The sequence below is a fragment of the Chenopodium album genome, chromosome 17 (genome assembly GCF_948465745.1).
Source record: "Chenopodium album chromosome 17, dcCheAlbu1.1, whole genome shotgun sequence".
Classification (NCBI taxonomy): Eukaryota; Viridiplantae; Streptophyta; class Magnoliopsida; order Caryophyllales; family Amaranthaceae; genus Chenopodium; species Chenopodium album.
Window position 1 is genome coordinate 22635410 of NC_137850.1, and position 7151 is coordinate 22642560.

The following is a 7151-nucleotide window of genomic DNA, read 5'->3' on the forward strand; positions in this document are numbered from 1 at the left end:
TCTTTAGGCTACACTTGTAGCCGTGCTACTAATATTTTTCTTTGAGTTTTGCATGCATAGAACCCGTGATCGTTCCTTTGTTCCCCTTGATCCGGAAATTGAGAGAACTCTTTCAAGAAGAAGAGTGGCTAATAGATCCTTGGGTTATAGCTCTTCAAGTGAAGAAGAAATTCAAGAAGAGCAAGGCATGGGTGAAAATCCTAGAGTGGCCTTGAAGGAGCTTGGAGTGCCCGGGGCATATAGGTTTGAGAGCGGAATAGCTCCACCTACTACACCGGCAAATGACTTCGAAATCCGGCCGGCAATGATCACCTTGATTGAGAGAAGGCAATATAGTGGGGCCAAGAATGAGAGCCCATTGAACCATCTAAAGGAGTTTAAAAAATATTGCAACACCATCAAAGTCAATGGGGTTTCTCAAGAATTCATCCGCCTCAAGTTGTTCCCTTTCTCTCTAATAGGAAGATCTTTGGAGTGGCTAGACAAAGAGGTGAAGCCCAACTCCTTGAGAACTTGGGGCGATGTCACAAAGGCTTTCTTGTCCCGCTTCTACCCCCAAAAGAAGACGGCGGAGGCAAGAGCCTTGATTCAAGGGTTCAAGCAAAGGCCAAGTGAAAGCCTTTACGAAGCATGGGAGAGATTCAAAGAGTATCAAAGGGAGTGCCCTCACCACGGAATCCCCACATACCAAGTGATCCAAATCTTCTATGGCGGTTTAAGTCCCCAAGGCAAGTCATGCCTTGATGGAGGGGCTGGGGGCCCTATCATGAACAAAACCGAAGATGAAGTTGTGGACATCATTGAGGACGTGGTGACATACTATAGGGATTGGCAAGATGGGGAGAGGGACTCTTCAAGCAAGCAATCTTCATTGTACTCGGTCGACCATCTAAATGCAATCAACAACCTTTCCTCCCAAATGATAAACTTAGGAAAGGAGGTCACCGCAATCAAAGCTAAGTTGGAGAGCACTTCTTCCCCTTCTCAAGCTTCGAATCTTCCCTCCCAATTTAAGGGGAGAGGTACTCCTTCTAACTTTCAACCCCCTCCCTCTTCACATAATATGCCTATGGGTTGCTTGTTTTGTGATGCATGTGGATCGTATGATCATGACTCTAGTGCTTGTCCTAATGAATGTGTTGATGAGTTTGATAACCATGAGAGTGAACATGTGAATTATGTGTCGAATAATAATGGTCAACGGTTTGATAATCAAATGGGTCAATGGAATAGGAACTTCCAAGGCCAAGGCAATTTTGACAACTATAACCAAGGTGGTGGTTATAGAAACCAAGGGAACCAAGGTTCTCGTGGTAGCTATAATAATCAAGGTTATAGTGGCCAAAATCAAGGCCAAAATCATGGTAATCAAGGCCAAAGTTATGGTAACCAAAACCAAGGTTATGGAAATCATAACCAAGGTAGTGGTAACCATAATCAAGGTGGTGGAAACCATAATCAAGGCTATGGCCAAAGTCAAAATAGGAGTAATTGGAACAATCAAGGACGGGGTAATTTTCAAAATAATTCTCAAAGAGGTCCCCCACCCGGGTTTGTTCCAAAAACTCAAGGTGAAAGTTCCTATTCTCAACCTTCTTCACCTAGGACTAATTTGGAGGAGATAATTGAGAATCAAACCAAGTTGTTGAACACATACATGGCCGTGAGCGATAAAAAATTCAATGAAATGATGACCCACAATAAAATGCTTGAAAACCAAATCTCTCAACTTGCTAATGCCTTGAAAGATCATGCAAGCCCTTCTTCTTTACCTTCCCAAGGTCTTGACCCCAAGAAACCCGTGAATGCTATTGTTACTAGGAGTGGAAAGGTTCTTAAGGAGATATTGCCTAGGAAGGGCGTAGATAAGGAGATTCCTAGGGAGGTTTTGTTGAGGATGAGGGGAATAGGGCATCATTGGATGAGGTAGTGGTTGAGACACCTAGAGAGGTGAGAGTAGAGAAAGAGATTGTGAGACCCAAAATCCCCTACCCACAAAAATTCATGAGACACAAATTGGATGAACAATTTGGGAGATTCATTGAGATGCTAAAACAACTCCACCTTTCTCTACCTTTTACCGATGTGATCAACCAAATGCCAAACTATGCCAAATTCCTCAAAGACATTTTGAGTGGGAGAAGAACTTGTGAGGTTGTGGAGACCATCAATTTGACCGAAAATTGTAGTGCTATCATCATGAACAAAATGCCACCCAAGTTGAAGGACCCCGGAAACTTCTCCATCCCTTGTGCCATTAACAAGATGCAAATTGATAATGCCTTATGTGACTTGGGAGCTAGTGTGAGCCTAATGCCATATTTGGTTTATTAAAGACTTGAGCTAGGGGAACTCTTACCTTCTAACATTACCTTGCAATTAGCGGATAGGTCTATCAAATTTCCAAAAGGTAAGGTAGAAGATGTCCCTTTGAGGGTGGGGAAATTTGTGTTTCCCGTGGATTTTGTTGTTCTTGAAATGGATGAGGATGCCACCATTCCGATCATTTTAGGTAGACCCTTTCTTGCTACCTCGGGAGCCATGATTGATGTGAGGAGTGCTAAGATCTCCCTTAAGGTAGGAGAAGAGGTTATAGAATTTGATTTGAATGAGAGCATGAAGTATCCATGTTCTTCTTTGGAAAATTGTATGATGATTGATTCACTTGATATTGTTGTGTCTTCCATGCATGTGCACTTGCTCACTTCTAACGATGCTCTTGAGAATATTTTGTTGAACAAAGACAAGGTAGGTGCTTCATGCAAGGAGATGACTTTCTATGAGGAGTTACTTGATGGAAGTGTGGAGGACGTGGATGAGCAAACATGTTTGGAAATCTCAAGCCATGAAGCTTTGCAAGTGGCCACATCACAAGAAGGTAATGGTGTGCCTATGGTGGAGCTCAAACCTCTACCATCACACCTTAGGTATGAATTCTTGGGCCCTCATTCCACTTACCCCGTGATAGTTAGTGCATCCTTGAGTGAGAGCCAAGCTCAAGCGTTATGTGGTGTTTTGAGAAAACACCAAGGTGCTTTGGGGTACACAATTGATGACCTTAAAGGTATAAGCCCCGCTTTGTGCCAACACCACATAACGCTTGAGGAAGGCGCCCTTCCCTCTATTGAACGACAAAGGAAACTACATCCCCAAATGGGAGAGGTAGTTAAGAAGGAGATCACCAAGCTATTGGATGCGGGAATCATATTCCCCATCTCTAGCTCTAGGTGGGTCTCCCCCGTCCATGTCGTTCCAAAGAAAGAGGGCATGACCGTGGTTGAGAATGAGAAGGGTGAGCTCATTCCAACTAGGACGGTCACCGGTTGGCGGATGTGTATAGATTATAGACGTCTAAACACATCTACCAAGAAGGATCACTTCCCTCTTCCGTTTATAGACCAAATGCTTGAGAGATTAACAAGGCACAAGTTTTATTGTTTCCTCGATGGGTATTCCGGATTCTTCCAAATCCCCATCCACCCTAATGATCAAGAAAAGACCACATTCACTTGTCCCTATGGGACCTTTGCCTACCGGAGAATGCCCTTTGGGTTATGCAATGCACCCGCTACTTTCCAAATGATGAGTATCTTCGGAGACATGTTGGAGGAGGAAATGGAGGTCTTTATGGATGATTTTTCGGTGGGGGGTGTTTCTTTCGAGGAGTGCCTTGTGAATCTTGAGAAGTGTTTGGGAAGATGTGAGAAAGTCAATCTTGTTTTGAATTGGGAGAAGTGCCACTTCATGGTGGAGGAAGGTATAGTTCTTGGGGACAAGATTTCAAATAGGGGCATTGAGGTGGATAAGGCCAAAATTGATGTGATTGAGAAACTTCCACCTCCGGTGAATGTCAAAGGAATGAGATCGTTCCTTGGTCATGCGGGTTTTTATAGAAGATTCATTAAGGATTTTTCACTCATTGCTAAGCCCCTAAATGATCTTCTTCAAAAAGATGTTGAGTTCAATTTTGATGACAAATGCTTGAAGGAATTTGATAGGTTAAAGAAGGCCCTAATCTCTACTCCTATTGTTCAAGGCCCAAGGTGGGATCTTCCTTTTGAGTTGATGTGTGATGCGAGTGATTGGGCGATTGGAGGTGTTTTGGGACAACGGGTAGACAAGAAACTTCATGTGATTTACTATATGTCCAAGACTCTCAATGGGGCTCAAAAGAACTACACAACAACGAAAAAAGAATTTTTGGCAATTGTGCACTCTTTTGATAAATTCCGGTGTTACTTGTTGGGTTCCAAGACCATAGTCTTCACGGATCATGCGGCCCTCAAGTATCTCTTTGCCAAGAAAGAGTCCAAGCCAAGGTTGATTCGATGGGTGCTTGAATTGCAAGCTTTTGAGATTGAGATTAGGGACAAGAAGGGTGCGGAGAATGTTGTGGCGGACCATCTTTCTCGCCTTGAAGGGGATCAAATTCATGATGATGGTCTACCAATAGAAGATAGAATGCTTGATGATTTCTTGTATGCCATAGAGGTGAAGGACCTCCCATGGTATGCCGATTTGGTCAATTTTCTAGCATGTGGTGAGTTTCCACCTCCTTTCTCCAAGAACCAAAAGAAGAAGATCAAAAGAGAGGCAAGGCACTATTTGTGGGATGATCCTATCTTATACAAACGTGGGGTTGATGGCTTACTTAGGCGTTGTGTTCCAAATGAAGAGGTGCCTAGTGTTTTAAAAATGTGCCACTCGGACCCTAGTGGTGGGCACATGGGTGTTTCCAAGACCGCTACCAAGGTTCTTCAAAGTGGTTTTTGGTGGCCACATCTCTTCAAGGACTCATGGGGTTTTGTTAAGTCGTGTGACCGATGTCAACGAGTTGGGAACATTTCCAAGCGAAATGAGATGCCTCAACAACCTATCCTTGAATTGGAGGTGTTCGATGTGTGGGGAATTGACTTCATGGGACCATTCCCCTCTTCATACGGGAATCAATATATTCTTGTGGCGGTGGACTATGTTTCTAAGTGGGTTGAGGCCATTGCCTCTCCAACAAATGATCACAAGGTTGTATTGAAGTTGTTTAAGAAGATCATCTTTCCAAGGTTTGGTGTCCCAAAAGCTGTGATAAGTGATAATGGATCCCACTTTGTCCATAATGCCTTTCAAAAGATGTTGAGGAAACATGGTGTGCATCAACGATTTGGGCTTCCCTACCATCCTCAAACGAGTGGCCAAGTTGAGGTTTCAAATCGTCAAATCAAGCTTATTCTTGAAAAGACGGTTGCTCGCAATAGAAAGGATTGGTCGGACAAATTGGATGATGCTCTATGGGCTTATAGGACGGCTTTTAAGACACCCATTGGTACCACTCCATATCGCCTTGTCTATGGCAAATCATGCCATCTTCCGGTTGAGCTTGAACATCGTGCCTTGTGGGCCATCAAGAAGATCAATTTTGACTTAGCAAGTGCGGGAGAGAAGAGGTGGTTGGATCTTCATGAGTTAGAGGAACTTCGACTTGATGCTTACGATTGTGCTAGCACCTACAAAGCTCGATCCAAAGAGGTTCATGACAAGTTGATTGAGAAAAAGGAGTTTTGTGTAGGTGACAAAGTCCTCTACAATTCTAGAATGAAGTTGTTCCCCGGAAAACTCATGTCAAGATGGAGTGGTCCGTTCTTGGTGAAGGATGTTTTTGGTAATGGTGCCGTGGAAATTTCTCCTTTGGATTCCTCATCTTCATTTAAGGTTAATGGTCATCGGCTCAAGAAGTACTTTGATGGAATGTTTGTTGGTCTTGTTCACAAGATGATTCTTTTCAAGCCTTCTTGAGTGGGGTGATGCGCGTCGAGCTAACGACGTTAACCAAAAGCGCTTACGGGAGGCAACCCGGATTCTCATCTCATTTTTCTTTTCTTTTCATTTTCCTTGATTAGTTTTTGATCTTATGTTGTGTTGGTTTTATGTTTGTTTTGTAGGTTGCCTATTGTCATCACTTGTTGGAAAGAAGGGGTTTTATGAAGAGTTTAGAGTGTAGGGGAGAGGGCTCCCCGAGGGCTTGGAGAGACCTCGGGGGCCTCTCCAGCTTTCAAAGGAAAATACAATCAGGAACTCCCCGCGGTTGCCCCGCGGTCTCTCCGCGGGCGCGGGGGAGTTTAGAGAGGTCTCGGAAAATTGGAGAGGGCGCGGCCCCTATTTCAGCAAATTTCTAAGTTTTGGATCAGGAACTTCCCGCGGTTGGCCCGCGGTCTCTCCGCGGGCGCGGGAAGTTTTGGAGAGGGCGTGGCAAATCTGGAGAGGGCGCGGCTAACATCAGGTATAATTCCTTCAATTTTTGACAAGAACTCCCCGCGGTTTCCCCGCGGTCTCTCCGCGGGCGCGGGAGAGTTCCCGAGACCGCGGCAATTTCGGGAGAGGACGCGGGGATCTGGGTTTCTTAAACCCGGACGCACCCTTCTCCCTCTCTCTCCTCTCTTATTTTCTCATCTCCTCTCTAATTTTCCCCTTTCTCTCTCTACATACACTCAAACCCTAACCCCAAATCATCAAATCCTTACTCCTTTCTTCAAATTTTCCATCAAATTTTCACAAAATCTACCTTATTTCTTCATTTTCATCACTTCTACTCAAGTTTCTCGTGGTTTTTCGGCAAATTTCGGTAGTGTGTGGTGCTCTAAGCTTGATTTGAGTCTCCAATCTTGGTATACTTCTAACCTTTGTATTATTCTTGTCAATTTCACTTGATTTCTTTACATTGGTTGGTTTATCTTGATTTTGAGCATGATTTTTGTGTTTCATGGTTATTTTTGTGAAATTTGGTATTTTTGAGTGATGATTGATTTTTCTTGATAAATCTTGCATATATTTGATGGATGATTGTTAATATTGGTATTTGTTGTTGGAATTTTGGTTGTTGTGTTGATTGAAACAGGTACCTTGTAGTTTTTGGGGGTTTGGTTGGATTTGAAAGGAGGATTGTGAGTGTTTGAGGTGTTTGTTGCTTGTTTGAGGGAGTTGGATTATTTCTTGTGAATTTTTGTGAACTTGTGTGGTAAAAAAATGAATTTGTTGAGAAAAGTTAAGAGTAGCAAAAAGCGCCCGAACCAATCTCCCGGCCAATCTTCTCAAGGCCAATCCTCAAACCCTCAATCCCAAACACATTCCCCAAACCAAGATGACGCCCCTCCTCCTCT

General features: G+C 43.6%; 1 pseudogene; it reads right to left on the minus strand.

Annotated features, from left to right (window-relative positions):
- Positions 1 to 579: 579 nt before the first annotated feature.
- LOC145590356 (small nucleolar RNA R71) lies at positions 580 to 678 on the minus strand (annotated as a pseudogene).
- Between the last annotated feature and the right edge of the window lie 6473 nt (positions 679 to 7151).